General features: G+C 44.1%; 1 long non-coding RNA gene across 1 annotated transcript in view; it reads left to right on the forward strand.

Moving 5' to 3' along the window:
* Positions 1–20,191, forward strand: part of LOC141094663 (uncharacterized) — a 66,427-nt gene extending 46,236 nt beyond the window's left edge. The window contains exons 2-6 of the long non-coding RNA XR_012233150.1: positions 13,623–13,792; positions 17,128–17,208; positions 18,757–18,906; positions 18,995–19,075; positions 20,013–20,191. This is a non-coding gene — a long non-coding RNA (uncharacterized lncRNA). The remainder of the gene's footprint in view (positions 1–13,622; positions 13,793–17,127; positions 17,209–18,756; positions 18,907–18,994; positions 19,076–20,012) is intronic.
* Positions 20,192–24,730: the final 4,539 nt, after the last annotated feature.

The following is a 24,730-nucleotide window of genomic DNA, read 5'->3' on the forward strand; positions in this document are numbered from 1 at the left end:
ATGTAAAATGTACCCCCCATGGTATATAGCAGCACAGCCCACCATGGTATATAGCAGCACAGCCCACCATGGTATATAGCAGCACAGCCCACCATGGTATATAGCAGCACAGCCCACCATGGTACAGTATATAGCAGCACAGCCCACCATGGTATAGCATATAGCAGCACAGCCCACCATGGTATAGTATATAGCAGAACAGCCCACCTTGGTATTTAGCAGCAGAGCCCACCATAGTACAGTATATAGCAGCACAGCCCACCATGGTACAGTATATAGCAGCACAGCCCACCATGGTATATAGCAGCACAGCCCACCATGGTACAGTATATAGCGACACAGCCCACCATGGTATATAGCAACACAGCCCACCATGGTATATAGCATCACAGTCCACCATGATATATAGCAGCCCAGCCCACCATGGTATATAGCAGCACAGCCCACCATGGTACAGTATATAGCGACACAGCCCACCATGGTATATAGCAACACAGCCCACCATGGTATGGTATATAGCAGCACAGCTCACCATGGTATATAGCAGCCCAGCCCACCATGGTATATAGCAGCACAGCCCACCATGGTACAGTATATAGCGACACAGCCCACCATGGTACCATGGTATATAGCAAAACAGCCCACCATGGTATATAGCAGCACAGCTCACCATGGTATATAGCATCAAAGCCCACCATGGTATATAGCAGCACAGCCCACCATGGTACAGTATATAGCAGCACAGCCCACCATGGTATAGTATATAGCAGAACAGCCCACCTTGGTATTTAGCTGCAGAGCCCACCATGGTATATAGTAGAACAGCCCACCATGGTATATAGCAGCACAGCCCACCATGGTACAGTATATAGCAGCACATCCCACCATGGTACAGTATATAGCTGCACAGCCCACCATGGTATATAGCAGCACAGACCACCATAGTATATAGCAACACAGCCCACCACGGTATATAGCAACACAGCCCACCATGGTATATAGCAGCACAGCCCACCATGGTATATAGCATCACAGCCCACCATGGTATATAACAGCACAGCCCACCATAGTACAGTATATAGCAGCACAGCCCACCATGGTACAGTATATAGCAGCACAGCCCACCATGGTATATAGCAGCACAGCCCACCATGGTACAGTATATAGCGACACAGCCCACCATGGTATATAGCAACACAGCCCACCATGGTATATAGCATCACAGTCCACCATGATATATAACAGCCCAGCCCACCATGGTATATAGCAGCACAGCCCACCATGGTATATAGCAGCACAGCTCACCATGGTATATAGCATCAAAGCCCACCATGGTATATAGCAGCACAGCCCACCATGGTATATAGCAGCACAGCCCACCATGGTATATAGCAGCACAGCCCACCATGGTATATAGCAACACAGCCCACCATGCTATATAGCAGCACAGCTCACCATGGTATATAGCATCACAGCCCACCATGGTATATAGCAGCACAGCCCCCCATGGTATATAGCAGCACAGCCCACCATGTTATATAGCATCACAGCCCACCATGGTATATAGCAGCACAGCCCACCATGGTATATAGCAGCACAGCCCACCATGGTACAGTATATAGCAGCACAGCCCACCATGGTATAGTATATAGCAGAACAGCCCACCTTGGTATTTAGCTGCAGAGCCCACCATGGTATATAGTAGAACAGCCCACCATGGTATATAGCAGCACAGCCCACCATGGTACAGTATATAGCAGCACAGCCCACCATGGTACAGTATATAGCTGCACAGCCCACCATGGTATATAGCAGCACAGACCACCATAGTATATAGCAACACAGCCCACCACGGTATATAGCAACACAGCCCACCATGGTATATAGCAGCACAGCCCACCATGGTATATAGCATCACAGCCCACCATGGTATATAACAGCACAGCCCACCATAGTACAGTATATAGCAGCACAGCCCACCATGGTACAGTATATAGCAGCACAGCCCACCATGGTATATAGCAGCACAGCCCACCATGGTACAGTATATAGCGACACAGCCCACCATGGTATATAGCAACACAGCCCACCATGGTATATAGCATCACAGTCCACCATGATATATAGCAGCCCAGCCCACCATGGTATATAGCAGCACAGCCCACCATGGTACAGTATATAGCGACACAGCCCACCATGGTATATAGCAGCACAGCCCACCATGGTATATAGCAGCACAGCCCACCATGGTATATAGCAGCACAGCCCACCATGGTATATAGCAACACAGCCCACCATGGTATATAGCAGCACAGCTCACCATGGTATATAGCATCACAGCCCACCATGGTATATAGCAGCACAGCCCCCCATGGTATATACCAGCACAGCCCACCATGGTACAGTATATAGCAGCACAGCCCACCATGGTATAGTATATAGCAGAACAGCCCACCTTGGTATTTAGCAGCAGAGCCCACCATGGTATATAGTAGAACAGCCCACCATGGTATATAGCAGCACAGCCCACCATGGTACAGTATATAGCAGCATAGCCCACCATGGTACAGTATATAGCTGCACAGCCCACCATGGTATATAGCAGCACAGCCCACCATAGTATATAGCAACACAGCCCACCACGGTATATAGCAACACAGCCCACCATGATATATAGCAGCACAGCCCTCCATGGTATATAGCATCACAGCCCACCATGGTATATAGCAGCACAGCCCACCATAGTACAGTATATAGCAGCACAGCCCACCATGGTACAGTATATAGCAGCACAGCCCACCATGGTATATAGCAGCATAGCCCACCATGGTACAGTATATAGCGACACAGCCCACCATGGTATATAGCAATACAGCCCACCATGGTATATAGCATCACAGTCCACCATGATATATAGCAGCCCAGCCCACCATGGTATATAGCAGCACAGCCCACCATGGTACAGTATATAGCGACACAGCCCACCATGGTATATAGCAACACAGCCCACCATGGTATATAGCAGCACAGCTCACCATGGTATATAGCATCACAGCCCACCATGGTATATAGCAGCACAGCCCCCCATGGTATATAGCAGCACAGCCCACCATGGTATATAGCATCACAGCCCACCATGGTATATAGCAGCACAGCCCACCATGGTATATAGCAGCACAGACCACCATGGTACAGTATATAGCAGCACAGCCCACCATGGTATAGTATATAGCAGAACAGCCCACCTTGGTATTTAGCAGCAGAGCCCACCATGGTATATAGTAGAACAGCCCACCATGGTATATAGCAGCACAGCCCACCATGGTACAGTATATAGCAGCACAGCCCACCATGGTACAGTATATAGCTGCACAGCCCACCATGGTATATAGCAGCACAGCCCACCATAGTATATAGCAACACAGCCCACCACGGTATATAGCAACACAGCCCACCATGGTATATAGCAGCACAGCCCACCATGGTATATAGCATCACAGCCCACCATGGTATATAGCAGCACAGCCCACCATAGTACAGTATATAGCAGCACAGCCCACCATGGTACAGTATATAGCAGCACAGCCCACCATGGTATATAGCAGCACAGCCCACCATGGTACAGTATATAGCGACACAGCCCACCATGGTATATAGCAACACAGCCCACCATGGTATATAGCAGCACAGTCCACCATGATATATAGCAGCCCAGCCCACCATGGTATATAGCAGCACAGCCCACCATAGTATATAGCAACACAGCCCACCATGGTACAGTATATAGCAGCACAGCCCACCATGGTATATAGCAGCACAGCCCACCATGGTACAGTATATAGCGACACAGCCCACCACGGTATATAGCAACACAGCCCACCATGGTATATAGCAGCACAGCCCACCATGGTATATAGCATCACAGCCCACCATGGTATATAGCAACACAGCCCACCATGGTATATAGCATCACAGTCCACCATGATATATAGCAGCCCAGCCCACCATGGTATATAGCAGCACAGCCCACCATGGTACAGTATATAGCGACACAGCCCACCATGGTATATAGCAACACAGCCCACCATGGTATATAGCAGCACAGCTCACCATGGTATACAGCAGCCCAGCCCACCATGGTATATAGCGCCCCCCCCCCCCCCCCCCCCCCGAGAATGGTCCCACAGTCCAGTACTTACACTGATATATTAAAAAAAACACACTCCTCACCTTCTCCTCTTGCCCGCACTGCTGGCTTCTGGCTGCTCCCGGCTCCTGTCTCCTGCTCTGTCTGGCACACAGTGAGAGCGCGATGACTTCATTGCGCACCCGCTGTGGCAGAAGCAGAGTCGGGAATGATGGGAGAGGGAGCATCAGCTGACGCTCTCTTCTCCATCATTGCGGCGGCGGGGGCAGTCGGCGCTGAGTGTCTTGCCAGTTGTATGTTTGGTGTTAAGGTGATACTGGTGGCCAGCTCTGAGTTGATTTGCTGTTACCTGTTGGTCTATGTCTTTCCTTGGAAGCACGGCAGACAGGATTATTTTTGATCTGGTAAATTTTTGCTGGGCAGCTATTGCAAGTTTTGATAGACCTTGGGTCACTGTCTCTTAGGGTCCCGTCACACCCTGCGTGCTGGCCAGCGGGAGACCAACAATCAAAAAATGGCCCAGGACATTCCTGCATGATCAGCGATACCTGGCGGGGGGGCCGGTCGCTGATGTGTGCCACACACAGCGAGATCACTGATGCGTCACAAAATCAGCGATCTCGCTAGCGATCTAGCTATGTGTGACGGGCCCCTTAGTGTCCAGGTATTTCCCGTTTGAGTCTATTATTAGGACAATATCAGAGTCCGGTGTTTCATTTGGGATGTTACTTTTTTTGTGTGCCCTTGGCTGTTGGTTGCCCTGGGATGCTGTGAAGATGAGGCTGTATATTCATTGCTGGGATGAGGGTAGAATTTTCCTTTGCAGTGTTGGGTTCAGGGGATGTTGGTTGCCCTGATTTGTTGTGTGGATGGGGCATGGTTGGTGCAGGCCTTGGTTTTGGGGGACTGCTTGTATTTTAACATACCCTCTCTGGCTTATGTTGCAGGTTTGGTGATTTTAGCCGTGTTATTTCTTCTTTGAGGTATGCATTTTCTTCCTGCAGTCTTTGAAGTCTTTTCACACTGGTCTCTTTTCAGCCTTGATAATTCCTCCTTCAGTTGGTCATTTGCATTTTTCTAACCTTGGCTTCTTTAAAATTCCTCTTTGAATTGAATAAACTCACTCTCTAGCTGGGACAGGCAGTCTCTGAGTATCTTATCCATGGGGGCTGTGATGTAGATGGGGCTGGGGCAGGGGTGGGCAATTAATTTTCCCAAGGCACCACATGAGAGACCATGACTGTTGTGGAGGGCTGAGCTAATAACTTGAAATTAATTCTACTCAATATTAATTTATTAATATTAATTGTATCACTTATTGTTGAGCATAATTAAGTATGCTGACACCCCCCTATATACCTTTGAACCCCTCTCAGCACCTTATATACAGCATGAGCCTCACACAGCCTACTACATATGCGGCATGAGCCCCACACAGCCTCCCTATATACGGCATGAGCCCCACATAGCTTCCCTATATATGGCATGAGCCCCACACAGCCTCCCTATATACGGCATGAGCCCCACACAGCCTCCCTATATACGGCATGAGCCCCACACAGCCTCCCTATATATGGCATGAGCCCCACACAGCCTCCCTATATATGGCATGAGCCCCACACAGCCTCCCTATATACGGCATGAGCCCCACACAGCCTCCCTATATACGGCATGAGCCCTACACAGCCTCCCTATATACGGCATGAGCCCTACACAGCCTCCCTATATACGGCATGAGCCCCACATAGCTTCCCTATATATGGCATGAGCCCCACACAGCCTCCCTATATACGGCATGAGCCCCACACAGCCTCCCTATATACGGCATGAGCCCTACACAGCCTCCCTATATACGGCATGAGCCCTACACAGCCTCCCTATATACGGCATGAGCCCCACATAGCTTCCCTATATATGGCATGAGCCCCACACAGCCTCCCTATATACGGCATGAGCCCCACACAGCCTCCCTATATACGGCATGAGCCCTACACAGCCTCCCTATATATGGCATGAGCCCTACACAGCCTCCCTATATACGGCATGAGCCACACACAGCCTCCCTATATATGGCATGAGCCCTACACAGCCTCCCTATATACGGCATGAGCCACACACAGCCTCCATGATACCCCCATAGCCTCCCCATGTGCAGCATGATACCCCCATAGCCTCCTCATGTGCAACATGATTCCCCCATAGCCTCCCCAACTCCCGTGTTTTTCCCGCGGCGGGAGTTGCGGAAATGCTGTGGATATTTCCGCAACATTTCTGCAACGTGGGCACATAGCCTTAGGGTATGTTTCCACGGTTAGGATTGCATCAGGACTTGCTCAGGATTTGACGCAGGTAAAATCTTCACCAAATCTGCACTTGAGGTCACCTGCGTTTTTGATGCGTTTTTACATCCGTTTTTTTCATGCGGATTTGTATGCGTTTTTTTGTAAGCTAAATAAAGATATATTATTTAACATAAGAAAAAGATTTGTATTGTCATTTCTGGTCCAACCTCCTCTTTAACATTTGTACAACCCACACTCCATTACACACACAGATAGATAGATAGATAGATAGATAGATAGATAGATAGATCGATAGATACTGTAGATAGATAGATAGATAGATAGATAGATAGATAGACAGATAGTTAGATAGATATGGGATAGATAGATAGATAGATAGATAGATGATAGATGGATGGATAGATAGATATGGGATAGATGGATAGATAGATAAGGGATAGATAGATAGATAGATAGATAGATAGATAGATAGATAGATAGATAAATAGACAGATGTTGGATAGATAGATAGCTAGATAGATAGATAGATATGGGATAGATAGATAGATAGATACATATATACATCTAATATCTATCTCATATCTATCTATAGATAGATATTCGATAGATCTATAGATATATCTGCTGATGTGACCGCTGTATAGGGGAGATCGTCGTGGGACAATCGTTATTAATGGGATTACATTGTATATTGTTGGTTTGTTTTTTTTGTTTTTTTTGCAGGTGATCGAGGGCTTCGAATGGATAGGTGTAAAATAAAAATTTGAAAAAATGTGTCGTGTTTTATTTCATTAAAATACTTTATTCTTATGTGTGTGTTTTTTTTAACCCTTTATTAATATAAGATTAATAATGGATAGGTGTCTTATTGATGCCTCTCCATTAAGGGCTTAATGTCACCTTACAATAGCAAGGTGACATTAACCCCTTACTACCCCATATGCCACCGCTAGAGTGGCTAAGTGCCAGAATTGGCGCATCTTAGAGATGCACCATTTCTGGGGTGGCTGCGGGCTGGTATATGTAGCCAGGGGGGGCCAATATCCATGGCCCCTTCCTAGGGTATGAATATTAGCCCACAGCTGTCTGCATAGCCTTTCTGGCTATAAAATATAGCGGTACCACACGTCATTTTTTGGGGGGTCCCCATATTTTAATAGCCAGTAAAGGCTATGCAGACAGCTGCGGCCATGGGTATTACCCCCTTCCCAGGCTAAAAATATTGGCCCCCGGCCATCAGCTTTTCCCCTCTGGCGCAGAAAATTGAGCGGGAGCCCACGCCATTTTTTTTTTTAATAAAAAATATTGTTCATTAATAAACATTGGCCTTGCTATTATTTATCTATCTAGATCTATCCATAGATATATCAAAAGATAGATATATCTATGGATATATCCATAGATATATCTATCTAGTCTATCGATCCCATATCTATCTTTCTACGGTATCTATCTATCTATAGATCTGTCTATCTATCTATCTGTCTGTGGGCATTTTTAAAAACGGATCCGTATAAAAAACGGAAGAAACGGATGAAAAAACTGATCCATCACCTCAGATTTTCACAATCTGCGACGGATCAGTCGATCCGACGGATTGTGGCGGACGCCAAAAAACTGATATGTGAAAGCAGCCTAACAAGAAGAATTATGTTTGCAAGATTTTAGAGCAAAGAGGCTCCTTCAGGCGGGTTTACAAATTAATTACTGAGACTAGAGCACAACATTTATGAGATATTACAATAGGACATTTGTGCATAGATTAAATCCATCATAAAGTGTCCAGGTCCAGATAAATGTTTTCTCACTGGTTTGTCCAGCTCATTCTTCATTGTGTGCCTGTATAGGTTCATCCTTGTTTGTAGTCTTTGCTTCCTTTTCTCATACATTGTATAATGTACACCACATTGGCGGATGTACATGGGAAGAAATCCATGATTTACAGTCTAGTCCTGATTCGTGTTAGGTATGCGGAGACTGTATTTGTTGGTAATATGTGGGTACAAGTCTTAATTTTTTTTATTGTTTCAGGAGAATGTGACCATCTCTGATGGTGATGAGTGGTCATTTCTGATTAATTGGACAAACCCTTCTTGATCTAAATGTTTGGCGCCCAAAAAATGAAAAAACCTGTACTCACATCTCGTGCCGGTGCCGTTCCAGCGGTGTCAGTACTCACGTTACTGAGGATATTGAGGGGTTGTTGTGACATGTGACCGCAGCGCCCTATCAGCGCCGGCGTCACTGTCCCCTTGTTTGGACAAATCGAACAAGAAGAGGAATTCCAGGCGCTAGCACAGGAGGTGAGTATAAGCTTCATTATTTTAGTGGGACCAAGTTTGGAGTATGAGAAGAAGTTGTCCAAGTAGTAGACAACTTCTTTAAGTTAGAGAGCTGTTTGTAGGAAAGAAGTCGTAATTCCTGGAATATTTCTTTCAGACTGTGGAATATAGCTTGAAGATAAATACCAATCTTGTACACTTCTTCTTGTATGTGACCACAAGAGGCACTCTGTTATCCGCCCTCTGTTTGTAGTCCATGAGACTACTTCTTGTGATCCTTGTGCCCAAACAGCCCCCTACACATTGTCTCCACACATCTCTCTTACATAGTATTAGGTCCGCACACAGCCTCGCACTCAGAATGATGTCCCCACACAGCCCCCTTGCACAGTATTATGTCCTCATCCAGCTTCCATGCACAGTATCATGTCCCCACATAGCCCTCTTGCTCAGTACTGTGTCCCCACACAGCCCCCCTGCACAGCATTATGACCCCACACAGCTTCCTTGAACAGTATTGTATCCCCACACAGCCGCCTTGCATAGTATTATGTTTCCACACTGTCCCCTTGCACAGTATCTTGAAGCAAGGACTCCATCAGCAGTCCACTCCTTGTGAATCTCCCGCCAATTTTTGAATGGCCTTTCTTAACAATCCTTTCATGGCTGGTTATCCCGATTGCTTATGCACCTTTTTCTACCACACTTTTTCCTTCTACTCAACTTTCCATTAATATGCTTGGATACAGCACTCTGTGAACAGCCAGCTTCTTTAGCAATGACCTTTTGTGGCTTACCCTCCTTGTCGAGTGTGTCAGTGACTGCCTTCTGGACATCTGTCAAGTCAGCAGTCTTCCCCATGATTGTGGAGCCTACTGAAATAGACTATGGGACCTTTTTAAATGCCTAGGAAGCTTTTGCAGGTGTTTTTGTTAATTATTCTAATTTACTAAGATAATGATTTTTGGTTTTCATTGGCTGTAAGCCATAATCATCAACATTAACAGAAATAAACACGTGAAATAGATCACTCTGTTTGTAATGACTCTATATAATATATAAGTTTAACTTTTCGTATTGAAGAACTGAAATAAATTAACTTTTTGATACAGGAAAGAGGTATATCTTTGTACCGTGTTAGCCAGTAGATAGAAAAATATTCAGAATTGAGAGTCCTTAGTGGTTGATACCTTTTAATGGCTAACTGAAAAGATGGTAACACATTGCAAGCTTTCGAGACTACTCAGGTCTCTTCATCAGGCATAGACTAATACAAAATCTAAAAAGTCACATATTTATGCACAATACAGCACAGAAAAAATGCAATAGATGAGACAAGTGACATGAAGCAGAATTATGACTATGGAGGAGGGAGAAACATAGATATTGGACCAGTTCATAGATAAGGAGTCCGGATGTTTTATTGTCCTTTGATTGGGGTCTCCTAATGTGTTGTGATGCCCCCACAAGGTTTTAGGAGCAAATTCCTTAATTGATGTAAAAAGACATAAATCCATGCGACACATTCATTCCAGCATTGAGAGTGCCAAAGGTCGTCATAAATTTATACTCACAGACTCTTCTCTCTCTCTGAGATGTGAAGTTACCTTTCAATACCAGTAATTTCATATCCCTGATGTCGTGGTCCATCATACAAAAATGTTGTGGGGGAGACAGGGCAAAAGCTTAGAACAAGGATGAATGCTCATCGTCACACAATAATAGAAAAAAGAATGGATCTACCTGTGGCAAAACATTCACATTTCACATTTGCGTTCGGGGGGTCTGTGGAGGGCTGCGTAATTCCTCCGTTAAACCCCGCCTACTTTCGTATACTTCTACATGCATCCTGCGTACCTATCTTTAACATTGGGTACACAGGACATGCGGATGTATGCGGATGCGACGTTTTGACGCGCCTCCCGTCTGCGCAAAACGCAACTTGTTGCGTTCCCGTGCGGTCGGCAGGCGCATCAAAACAACGCAGCAGCATACATCCGCATGTCCTGCATACCCAATGTTAAAGATAGGTACGCAGAATGCATGCAGAAGTATGCGGAAGTAGGTGGGGCTTAACAGAGGAAGTACATAGCCCTCCGTAGAGCCCCCGAACGCTAATGGGAACATAGCCTTACACAGTATTATGTCCCCTCACAGCTGCCTTGCATAGTATTATGTTCCAGCACAGCCGCCTTTTGCAGTATTATGTCCATACACAGCCTCCTGCACAGCATTGTGTCACCTCAAAGCCGACTTGCACAGTATTATATCCCCACACAGCCGCCTTGCACAATTGTAAGTCACTACACACCCACCTTGCACAATATTATGTCACCGCACAGCTGCCTTGCACAGCATTGTGATGTGGCACTACTGGTATGGTGCTCTAGTAGGGTCCCAAACCAAATTTTATGATAAAGAAACTTGGCCAAGTTTCTTTATCATTGCACAGCATTATGTCCCCGCACAGCAGCCTTGCACAATATTACGTCCCCGCACAGCCGACTTGCACAATATTACGTCCCCACATAGCCACTTACACAATAGTAAGTCCCCACACAGCCGCCTTGCACAGTATTATGTCCCCACACAGCACCCATTGCACAGTATTATGTGTCCACAGTTTCCCACAATGTACGGTCAATTATAAAAATAAAACTATTAATCTAGCCCTGCTTCCCCAATGCTCCAGTCTTCACTGTGTACGGAGGCACAGCTGGCACAAAGTAATAATGTCATTGTGCCTTCTCCGCTCTCAGATGCACAGGCTCAATGATGGAAGAGGTCAGCTCCCTGTTTCATCATTTTTTTCACCGGTATCTACGTAACTAGGATGCCCATAACAATGAAATTGAGACTTAGGGCGGCCACAAGATGCAGGGCGCCAATGTATCCAGCCCTTTGGCTGTCACTGTCCACAGGCTGCACCAAGACAGCCAAAGAGCCACATGTGAGCCGCAGTATGCCCAGGTTTGGTCTGTCCGTTTGACTGACCCAACTATCAACATACTGTAACAGGCTATAAATGAAGGGAAAACATACAGTGGTCTGGAACAAAGCAGCAAATTATGATGCTGTGGAATTCAGCTGGACCATGAGAACACAACCTAAGTAAAAGAGAAGCTTTCATCAAAATGTGACCAGGTTTTTGTGTTAAAGGGAACCTGTCAGCACTTTTCTGGGCTACCAGCTAAAAATATAATTTAATTTAGTGTCACATAGGCATTATTCAACTACTTCTGTTACCCCCTGACTCCCCATGTATCATCCATAAATACCTTTTTTATTCCTCCTGCGCTGTATGGTAATCTGTTCTGTCCGGTCCGATGGGCGTGCCTTAGTGTCCGTCTCCCCCCTCCTCTGCTTGCTGTACGTATTCCTTCCTGTGAATATCACAGATTGTGTACAGTTTTCGCGCGTGCACATTCAAATGGCATCTTGCGCGTGTGCAGTATGTTTTGCCCAACTGTGGGCAAAGTAGAAAAACAGTATTGTGCATGCGCCGGCATACACGATTGCTTTCTATGGCCCGGAAGTATTTTGCTGCCATTTCTGTGTTCCCAGCCGGCGCATGCACAATACCACTTTTCGGCTTCGCCCACAGTTGGGCATAGCGAGATGCCTTTCGAATGCGCACGTGCAAAAACCCTACGCGATCGCCAAAATTCACCGCAAGGAATGGGTAGAGCAAGCGAGAAGTGGGGGAGAGATGGAAACGAAGACACGCCCATCGGACCGGACCGAACATATTAACATACAGCGCAGGAGGAATATAAAAGGTATTTATGGTTGATACATGGGGAGTCGGGGTATCAGGAGTAGATGTGTAATGTATAGGTGACACTAAATTAAATATTTTTAGCTGGTAGCCCAAAAAAGTGCTGACAGGTTCCCTTTAAATTAAAATTAGTAATCTTCACACTGGCCACTAGGGTCAGTTCAGACTTTAACTACCAGCAGTTTTACAAAACAACACTAATATACAATGAACATTCTTTGACCCAATATTTTGTATTGGGGCATCTAATGAGCTTTGGCAAAGGTCATTGTGAAAGAAAAGGGTTAAGAGTCAGCTGAAAACTCTTCCAGAAAGAACTGAAAGTATGAGTCTACAATAGCCCCTGTGACCAGTGTGAAAATGCAAGGTTTCTAATATGGGGTTTTGTTTAATTATTTTAAAAATTGTGATATGCGAAAAAAATGCCAAATTAAAAAAAATAATAATGTAAAAACATGATTTAAACAATAGGTCATTTTCTTATGATGTATTCTCTTTAACCTCCCTTTTAATGAGGATTAGTAATTATGTGCTTGTCCTTCATTTTCCCTCACTATGTCTCTTCATTACAGATAAGGGGATTTTATTAATTTGTTTTTTTTTATTTATTTTACTCATTTATATAGTGCCATTAATTCTACAGCGCTTTACAGGCTTCATCATTGTATTTCTCCATCTTCCGATATTTGGACAGAACAGGTTTAGTTGATAAAGGTAACACTTTCTCTCATCACCATTATCATCCATGGTCCAGTCTATGCAGAACTATAATAAGAATTTTTGTCCTTTTGGAGAATTTTAAAGACATCCATACACATCAGATTAATGTTGGCCAAACGTGCTGATATCGACAGTCTAACATATATGGGAGACTCATGGCTAATTTCCGACTTCCGATTCTTTTGTTGCCGGTTACATAAGCCACTGCTAGAGGAGTCTGGCAGCAGCTTTTTAGTAAAGAACACGGGATTGCACGGCAGAGCAACTGATTTTGCGTATGGAGGAGTCTGCAGAGATCGCTGATAGCCGAACGATCGCTTGTCTAGCAGTTATCTATTATGCTTGGGGGTCCTGAGTGTTTTTTTTTTTTCTGTTTTTCAACATTTACTTAGCTTTTTTCAATACAACATTAATAAGACCTGGACCCATGGAAGTGTCTACAATGCGAAACGGCCATCGTCCATCTCCTTCCCCGCTACCCTCCTGCACCTGCTTGTCCCATGAACTGTGTCCAAATACCTTGCATGGTTGAATAAAGGACTTCATTTACTATAGCTTATGGGTGAGTGCTGCATTTTTTCTACTATTTTCTAACATTAATAAGAATACTTATGATGATGATATCAAAGACAATGCAAGCTCTAATTAACTGCATAGAACTTGACAGTAGGGGAAGGGTGGTTGGATGGCTTCACGTGCTGCGTGATGAAATGCAGGATAGGAATTTCTGTATGAAGGAAGGATAGGCTGACTAAGAGGAAAATAAAATCTTCTAAGGAAACTAAACCTCGCAATCGAAACTGAAACCTTGAAAAAAAGTCTATGTGCAGCGGGAAAAGGGGATTCCCTGCCTGGCAAATACCCAATTATGTCTCTGTAAGACAAGAAACTCTCCACAAGAGAAAGACAACACGTCACCCAGAGAAAGCAGCGAAACAGTCACCAGGAAAAGGGTACTCCCTTTCTTCCTGCTTGTTGACCACAATGAAGGAAGGAGGAGTGCACTCAATAAAACTCTATAATGTTGTATAAGTTACTGAAAATGTCTCATTTTCAATGTCTGTGAAATTTTATGCTTATTGTAGATAGACAGCTGTATGACGGCTGTAAGAACATACTCATGCTGTGATGTGATGAAATATTTTCTTGCAGCATAAGGGTAGAGTTGAGGAGGGGACAGCTATGTACATGTTTAATCACAGATTCTATAGTGAGAGGCTTCAACCACTAGAAAGACCTCTGACACAAAAGAGATTTCTGCCACCAAAGAAACCTCCACCACAAGAGAGGTCTCTGTCCCGGGTGAGGCTCCTACCACTCTACCAGCCAAGACATTCTAGTAACCAAAGAAGCATCAACCATCAGAGATGCGGAGGCAACCAGAGAGGACCCCACCAGTGTAGAGACCTCTTTCACCAAACAGGTTCCTGCCAACAAAGAGTCTTGCACCACCAGAGAGGCACGTACCATTAGAGACTTCTACCATCAAACAGGTATGTGCCACCAGAATGGCCTTTACCACTAAACCAGTTTTACCCAACTTCAGTCCTCAAGAACGTCCAACAGATCATATTTTCGGGATTTCCTTAGTATTGACAGGAGGATAGAATTATAGCTCTTGAGGACTGCAGTTGGGGAACACTGCACTAAAGAGATCTCTACTACCGTCCAAAGAGGTTCCTGCCACAAAAGAGGGGCATCTACCAATAGAGATACCTATGCCATCAGAGAAATTTCATCTACCAGAGAGGTGCCTACCACCAAAGAAGTAGTCTCCCATTATAGAGACCTTTATCATCAGGTAGGTCCGCTGTCATCACAGAAGCCCCTACCATCAGAGATGACCCTACAAGTTGAAACCTCTATCACCAACCATTACTGCCACCAAAAAGGCTTCTACCACCAGAGAGGCCCCTAGCACTAAATTCTTCTACCACCAAACAAGTTTCTTTCTCCAAAGAGACACCTGTCAACAGGGAAGTCCCTACCACTAGAGCAAAGGTGTGACACTTAATTTTGCAGAGGGACAAAATTAAAACCTTGGACAAATTTGCAGGCCAACCTTGAAATATATTAAAAATGTTCCGCAACTGAGGAAGTTTTTCCTTATCATCAATTATAATAATGAACATTTTCATATGAAAACAGTCTTAAAGGAGTTGTCCAACGAACATAGTACATTTTAATGAATAGATCTTATAATAAAATATTGTAATAATATAATGTTATGTTAGAGCAGGAAAAGGCATATGGCCTAATTTAAATATGTAATGACAAATGATAAAAAAAAACCTTGAATAATACAGATAATAAAGCATAATGCAAACAAAAGTGCGCCAATATACAGTATGACATCTCCACAGTGAATCCCTCCACAGTACCCCCCACATGTACGATGTGATGACTCTACCATACCCCCCTCCTTCGATCCCCCGACAAAGAATGGTGATCCATTACAATATGTTTCTCCAACTGTAATACCCACACAGTCCTCCATATAGTATGGAGCCCCAAAAAGTGCTCCAAACAGTATAATGTGCCCCACATAGTCCTCCATACAATATAATGGCACAACATAGTGCTCCATACAGTATAATAGCCCCACATAGTCCTCCATACAATATAATGGCAACACATAGTGCTTCATACAGTATAATGGGCCCAACATAGTCATCCATACAGTATACTGGCCCTACTTAGTGCTCCATACAATATAACGGCAACAGGTAGTGTTCCATACAGTATAACAGTCGCACATAGAACTCCATATAGTATAATGGCTACAAAAACTCTCCATACAGTATAATGGCCCCACATACTGCTCAATACAGTATAATAGCTACAAAAAGTGCTCAATACAGTATAATGGCTCCACACAGTGCTCCATACAGTATAATGGCCTCACTTAGTGCTCCATACAGTATAATGTCCCCACAATACCATGCAATATATGGTATTATCCTCTCCTTGGCGATTAAGGACAAAACCTACTTGATCCTTGTTAATAAGCTGAGGAAGCCAACAGTTAAGCCTATTGGCCAGTATGTGAGTGAAAATTTTCAGATCAGAGTTTAGCAGTGCATTTGGATGATAATTTGAACAATCCAAGGGGGTTTTCCCTGATTTTGGGATGAGAAATAAGTAGGAGTGTGATAACAAGTCCGGGATGGGAGAGCCTTCCAAAAAGGTGGTAAACAATCTAACAATCTAACCATGCGGGGAGAAAGCTCGTCTGAAAAGGTCTTGTAATGTAAATACAATCCCATCCGGTCTAGGAGATTTCACCCAAAATAGCTGGAGCATACAAAACAAGCACTTCCTACTATTACACTTCCGCTGTGGAATCTGCCTGAAAATGATGTAGTGTGCACATATTCATGTTCAGGATTTTTGGAAGTTCTCCTTGACTTCACCACTAGATGTCTCCACAATCAGTAAGTAAGCAGTCAAAAAAATTCTCTGCTAGAAGGAAACTAAAACTGATAGGGAGATCCCATAGACTTAATTCACTTTCCACTTTTGTGACATCCATATTCTTTTTGGAATATAACTGTGAAGATGGAGCCCAATTCTAAGCAAAAATATCACCAGGACAGAGGAGACAACAACCTTCTGACTACTGACCATGTCTCCAGCCAATACTTGGACGTTCCTTCTCCTTCTCTGTGCCAGTACCATTGTCTACTCCAAGAGCTGCGTATGGCTCCAAGACAATCACAAAGATCTTTCCATCCAGATGCTTAACAAGTTCCATACCATGGTGAGCCTCTGGCGCTTGCGTCCTCTATCTTTCCTGTGGTCACCTGCAGCAGTGCAGCTAAAGGTGGCGCACAAGGCACAATCATACCATGGTCAATTTCTCCTGCTGATTACATAATGTTATATTTTCTGTTCCAGATTCCAGAGAATGGGACCTCAGACGACTGTGTGACCAAAATTAAACCCAACGACACTCGCCAGCTCTACAACATCTCCCAGGTAAATATTACAAAAGCAGGATTCAATATTAAAATTTCATTTTTTACAAGGAACAACTTTTTTTTATAACTTTAGTACACTGTATCAGAATCTTAATTGTTTTTCTTTTTGGTAGCTTTTCATTAAATTGTAATTGTACATTTCATAAAAGAACGTATGTCAAATAGAACAATAGAACAATAGTACTTCCACTTGCCCAAAACTTGTAGTGCACAATAAAAGAAATAAGTTGGGATCCTTGTGTTCAGCAGGACAAGAAAGATTCACGCAATCTCCGTTTGTCTGTCTTGTTGAAAAACAGAATCCCAGTGGAAGCATATATAATGGGGATTAATGGACACTTTTACCCCTTACAGTTGCAGCCAGTTTTGTCCAGTTTTGAATTCTGACCTGCGTTATTTTATTTAGGAATAACTTTGGAATTATTATACTTCTCTAAGTGATTGTGAAATAGTTTTTTTGTGACCCATTGTACTTCATGTTAGTAGTACGTGTTATTCAATATGGAAAACTCCAATTTTTAATTCTCAAAAACTGCAGTTCATAATGAACATTTCCCATATGTCTCTTTTATGTTGGCATCATATCTTTTTAGGATGTTAAAATCTATAGATATTTAAGAGCAATTTTTAAACTTTTGAAGACATTTTCAAACAAGTTTTTTAAGGACCAAAAAATGTTAGTTATGCTTTAAAAGAAAACAAGATGCCTATGGAAGACCTTTCATCTTCAGCTAGCACCAACCAGTTGCCCCATTGCAGAAAAGTGTCAGTTGTAATATATTATTATTATTTATTATTATAGTGCCATTTATTACATGGCGCTTTACATGTGAGGAGGGGTATATATAATAAAAACAAGTACAGTAATCTTAAACAATACCAGTCACGACTGGTACAGGACGAGAGAGGACCCTGCCTGCGAGGGCTCACAATCTACAAGGGATGGGTGAGGATACAGTAGGCAAGGGTAGAGCTGGTCATGCAGCGGTTTGGTGGATTGGTGGTTACAACAGGTTGTAGGCTTGTCAGAAGAGGTAGGTCTTCAGGTTCTTTTTGAAGGTTTCCATGGTAGGTGAGAGTCTGATATGTTGTGGTACAGCGTTCAAGAGTACGGGGGATGCGCGGGAGAAATCATGTATGCGATTGTGGGAAGAGGAGATAAGAGGGGAGTACAGAATGAGGTCTTGTGAGGATCGGAGGTTTCGTGCAGGTAAGTACCGGGAGACGAGCTGATATATAGCTGATATCTGCTGCTGATGGCACAGACTTAGAAGCTGACCATACACCAACCCTGCTTGATACATGTATGATGGTTTACAGGAACTGTAATGAAGCTGAGCAATTGGGTTTGATTCATTGATGTAGCCAGCAGAACTTTCCATAACTGACCACTCTTTAGAGAATGACACCATCCACCACTCCTTGTGAAATGATCATGTTGAAATATTTGCAGGTGGAATCTGTGGCCCACGTTTGGCCTCTCTAGAGAGAATCACACCATCCGCAGCTCCTGGTGTATTAATCATTCTTGACTATAAATTTGCAGGTCGAATCTGTGGCGCGGTGGGTCCGTGAACTTTTTGAGCAAACGCTCCAGTTCTACACAAAACATCAGGAGAAACTTGTGAACAACCAGACAGCCTGGGAGCAGCTTCAGGAGGAAATGTATCACCAGGCGAATCTACTGGAGGACTGTGTAGGTTCTCCTCTAACTGATCTACAGTACAGCCATTCTGAGTGTTACACTGGACAGTCAGTAATCGACAGGTTTTATTTCTCCCCAGATCTCCGAAACCACAGGAAATCGTGAGAAGAGAATTTGGAATAAATATTTCAGTACGCTGGAAAAGATTTTGAAAGAGCAGGTAATGGTTCTTCAAATTACATGTCTTTGATTTCATCTTCTTGCTATAATAGGCCAAACCTGCAAATATCGACAGGATCAGCAGACAGTCTTTGACTCTGTCCTGACAGATATTGTATGGGAAGAGAAGGATCCAACCTGTTGAATTTCAGCAGCTGATCCTTTCATTCTCCAGAAGACAAGTCACCAACAAAAGAATCTTGCAGTGACTCATTCATAGAAGACACAGAAGCGCTAAGTCGAGGCGAGGATTTCTGTCTATGGGAAGAGTTTGGGGAGATAGCAATTGGCCAAGTGACTTTTCATTTAGCAGCTATCTGTTTACGGGACTTTATATAGATATAGACTACCATACTTTTCACTAAAATCCACACTATAGCCCATGTGGAGTTGGCCAGAAGGCACTTGAAGGCTATCTCCACCATCGCAACAAATTTTCTTTCCTATGCATCTAATATGAAAAACTAAGCAACTTAGTAAATCATTTTATTAAAATGTCCAATAGTTTTGTGAAAACGGCTCAGAATCAAGAATATATGTTTCTTTCTCAACAGACAACTAATTTACTAGATGTAAATTAGTAAAAAGTAAAACCCGAGAGGGTCTGCAATTAAAATTTGGAGAAAATCTCCAAATGCAATTGCGCTGGGTTTATAGTGTCATACACAAGGAGACCTGAGGCTTTAACTAGGGATTGAATACTTTTGCACACATTTTTATGAAGCCAATTACATTTTTTATTATAGAGAATTATGTATTGGTTGATTACAAACGAACGTTTAATCCATAATGGGTTGTCAAGGTAGAAAAAGTGAAGGAGAGAAAAAATCTTCTGATTGCTCTGTATGTCTTGCTGGTTGTCTTATCACATGTGACTCTTTCCATGACAAATAGATTGTAGAATGTAACCATTTTTACTGTACCTCTCTGTTTTGCAGGATGACACTGTCTGCGCTCAGTGGATAATCCACGTAAACATCAATCGCTACCTCCTGCACGCCACTAAACTCTCCACAATCATGAGGAATAGACCTGCTCAGTAGTCAGACAAGGATCTCCAGCCCTTGCTACCACTGCATCTTCTGCAATTTATTTATCTATTATGTTATTTATCTATTTATTTTATATTATTATTGTGTTTTATATATTTTGGAATAAAATTTATTTTTTGTAAGAACGTCTCACTAGTCATCACCATGCGGTTATAAACATGACCAGATGAGATAATTTCTCTAAAGTAATAAGGATTAAACTACATAAATCAAGAGAACATATCTACTGGATGCAATGGTGAGCTCAAAGTAGACTGATAACATTCAGGGTGTAGCCAATACAAGGGGCAGGCCCGGATTGCTAATCTGCCGGGTTGGGCAGATGCCCGGTGGGTTGGCGGCTCTGTAATACGAAGTGGCCATCCAACCCTCTAAAACATCTTACTAAAGGCCCTGTGTGGCGGGGTCTCTCGCTTGCACGCTCTGACAAGGGCCGCTGTGGCACGTATCTGTATGTGGTTGCCGCAGCGGCCCTTGTCAGCTTGCACGTGTACGCGCGCGGCTGCGGTCCCTGTCATTGTGTGCAAGCATGAGAGTGCGCACACACAGGACCGTCTTTCACAAGTTTGAAAGGGCCACCGTGGCACGCACAGGGCTCTACCAACTGACGCTGGCCAGAATTAGCATCAGAGCAGCTTTTTTTTGTTTCGTGCTGTACTCACCAGTCCTAGCCAGGGATCCGCTCCTCTGCACGCCTGATGATGGACCCACCTCAGCTCAGAGATCTTCATCCCCCCCCATCTCCGAGACCTGGGTAAGTTCCAATATTGAAACTTTGTTTTCTGTATATTCAGCACTTGCAGTACCAACTGTAAACTGTATATAGACTGCTGTATATACAAAATATAGGTGATACTGCGACTCTGCTATATATAGATATTATAGGTGATACTGGCTGCTAAATCTGTGCATAATCACAGTATCACCTGTATAATGTATATACAGCAGTCTATATACATTATATAGGTGATACTGTGACTCGGCTATATATACATTATATAGGTAATACTGGCTGCTAAATCTGTGTATAATCACAGTATCACCTGTATAATGTATATACAGCATACATTATATAGGTGATACTGTGATTTTGCTGTATATACATTATATAGGTGATCCTGGCTGTTAAATCTGTGTATATACATTATAAATATGACACTGCTACTGCTGTGTATAGTTAGAAACACAAAAACGCCCAACACTTTCTTGAAAGAAGTGGGTGGTAGCAAATGCAAATAAACCTCTATCTTAGTAAAAATTCCACTCCATGTATAATGGTAGGCCAGGAGAACAAAAAGGAGCACTGGATTCAATATAATCTAAAAAAGTTACAAATTTTATTAGTCGCATAAACATTAGCAATTAGAATAAATAGCAAAGTTGCAAAACCAACAGGACAAACACAGGGGGAAGGAGCCGTGTATACTAGCACATACCCACAAAGTCAGCCATAGCATCAGTCACAAATGGTGACTAATTACAACAGTTGCGGTAAGCTGTACCCCATATTACCAGTAAAAAAAAACAATGGCAAGTAAAGCATAAATTAAGGGAGCTTACCAGGCAGTATGCACGGACCCAGGACCGAGGGGTGGACCCCGAGACGCGTTTTGCGCTCACACAGGGCGCTTTCCCAAGGGGATGATATGTGTAGGTTTCTTTAATAAGCCCTTGACCTTTAGCATTGCCTCCTATAAATCTCTACTACATCCATCGGTACCCCTATCATTGCCGTCTTGGAAGACATCATTAACTTGGGCACGTCATGTGTGGTCTCATGCACAAAAGTCCATAGCCGTGCAGAAAAGCTCTGAGAAAGTGCCCTGTGTGAGCGCGAAATGCTCCCCCTGTGTTTGTCCTGTTGGTTTTGCAACTTTGCTATTTATTCTAATGTTTATGTGACTAATAAAATTTGTAACTTTTTATATTGAATTCAGTGCTCCTTTTTGTTCTCCTGGCCTACCACTGCTGTAATCGTTGCAGTATCACCTATATAATGTATATACAGCAGTCACAGTATCAATTATATAATGTATATACAGCAGTCGCAATGTGATATATTTAGCAGTCGTGGTGTCTCCTATGTTATATATATCCCAAAAGTAATAGGAATGAAAAAATAACATTTAACCATGCCAAAGGAGTTGAAAAGAAATGTATTGAGTGAGGAAAAGAGAGGCTCAATTCTGGCTTATCTAGCAGAGGGATACAGTGAGCGTCATGTTGCCTCCATCCTTAAAATTTCTAAGACGGAAGTCCATTACAACAAGGTCAAGCAGGAGACATTGGAGACAACAAAGCTACAGACTAGCAAAGGGCGAAAATGACTCTACATTGACCGGGATGACCGTCATCTTATTCAAATGTCACTCAGCAACCACAGGATGACATCAAGTGACCTACAAAAGGAACGGCTAATGGCAGCCGGGGTGAAATGCACAGCAAGAACAGTTCGTAACAGGCTCCAAGAGGCAGGTCTCAAGTCACGTAAAGGTAGAAAAAAGCCTTTCATCAATGAGAACAAAAGGAGAGCCAGGCTGAAGTTTTCCAAAGACCATAAGGATTGGACCATAGAGAACTGGAGTAAGGTAATCTTCTCTAATTAGTCTAATTTTCAGCTTTGCCCAACACCTTGTCATCTAATGGTAAGACCTGGAGATGCGTACAAGCCTCAGCGTCTTGCACCCACTGTGAAATTTGTTGAAGGATCGGTGATGATCTGGGGATGCTTCAGCAAGGCTACAATTGGGCAGGTTAATCTTTGGGTATGAATCAAGCCGCATACAAGGTTATCCTGGAAAAACAGTTGATTCCTTCTGCTCAGGCAATGTTCCCCAACTCTGAGGACTGTTTTTTCCAGCAGGACAATGCGCCATGCCACACAGCTAGGTCAATCAATCTGTGGACTGTGAGAAACATGGGGGAATCGTGGATGAGGGCAGGTATATCTCGCCCACATACCTTTCCTATGTGGCCTAGTCTGGTCAGTATTTCACCTGATAACTAATGAGTAAGGGGAGGCGGATATAAAAGGAAACCAGGTAGTGTGTTAGTCGCTCAGCTTGGGGAACACAGAGAGCCTGTCTGTGTGAGACACTTGTGAGTGAAAGCAGTGCTCATGGTAACTGTGGTTGGGCTGGACGGGAGAAGCCCTCCAGTTGGTAGTTAGTTCGGACCCTGTTTAGAGAGTGCTGGACAGGCAAGGATTTGTTTTATGTTTTATTCCCTGTATGTTTTGGTTTTCACCTTAAATAAACCTAACCCAGTGTCAGTTATGTCCAGATCCCAGCTGTGCACCTGAGTTTCATGCTAAACCCACGTAGCCTTTGACCCCAGCAAAGGCGATCCCAGAGTGTTTTGTCACAGTATTGTGGAGAATGCGAGCAGGACGTTGAAAGCATGAACATGGAGGACGTGGTGAAAGCACTGGTACAGTCCTCCGCAGTCCAGCAAGAAGCTAATCAGGTGATGATGGCCCAGCTGAAGCAGTTGGTGGACATGACAGCAACAGATTATTCGCTTCTCCAGCAGGTGGAGCAGCGCCTGGCGGCCTTACCTGAGGTTAACCCAGAAGCCGATTCGAGAGTGATTCACGTGAGTCGGTACTGGCAGAAGATGACGACTGAAGATGACGTCGAGGCATATCTGACCACGTTTGAACGGACGGCGGTGTGAGAAAAATGGCCGAAGGCCCGCTGGGCCGGCCTGATTGCCCCGTTTCTTTCCGGTGAGGCCCAAAAGGCTTATTATGACTTAGAACCTGAAGCCGCGCAGGACTTTGACAAACTGAAAGCCGAGACCTTGGCCCGGCTGGGAGTGACGACCGCTGTCCGTGCACAAAGAGTGCATCAATGGACTTATCAGCTGGATAAACCACCGCGGTCACAGATGTTCGACCTGATCCACCTGATGAAGAAGTGGCTACAACCCGAGGTGCTGACAGCACCAGAGATGATCCAGAGAGTCGTCCTGGACTAGTACCTGAGAGCTCTACCGTCAGCCTTGAGGAAGTGGGTAAGCCATGGAAATCCTACGACGGCAGATGAATTGGTGGATATGGTTGAGCGTTACTCCGTGGCGGAAGGACTCCGAGACCTCAGTCTTCATCATCTCCACGTGGAACCGGTAAGACTGTTCCCGGGATTAGGGGAGAAGGAAAAATCCCTAAGACAGTGGGAGAGGAAAACGGGACTGCCCGCACGGTAAGGCCAAGAGTAACCAACGTTGGTCTAGGCAAGGGGCCAGTTACGTGTTTTCGCTGCCAAGAGATGGGCCACATCGCTGCGAACGGTCCGGTCACTACTGAACCCATGCAGTCTCAAAAATGCATGACTATGGTTGCCTGGGTAGTGAGTGTGAATGTCGGTCAAAGTAAGGTGGAAAAACACCTGTGTGATGTAACGGTGGATGGAAAAAGGGTGGTGGCATTGGTAGTGTCAGGACTCAAATGTCAGGACCCTGTCAGAAGTCGTAACAGGGACAGAACCGGATCAAAACCAAACAAACAAGCAAGATATCAGGCACAAGGCACACGTACGCACGAGGTCAACTAACTCAGCCGAAGGCAGGAGTATAACTGACACCGGACCTAGGTCAAGTGAGCA

Source organism: Dendrobates tinctorius, unplaced genomic scaffold (genome assembly GCF_039654945.1).
Source record: "Dendrobates tinctorius isolate UK_male_01 unplaced genomic scaffold, ASM3965494v1 ptg000065l, whole genome shotgun sequence".
Classification (NCBI taxonomy): Eukaryota; Metazoa; Chordata; class Amphibia; order Anura; family Dendrobatidae; genus Dendrobates; species Dendrobates tinctorius.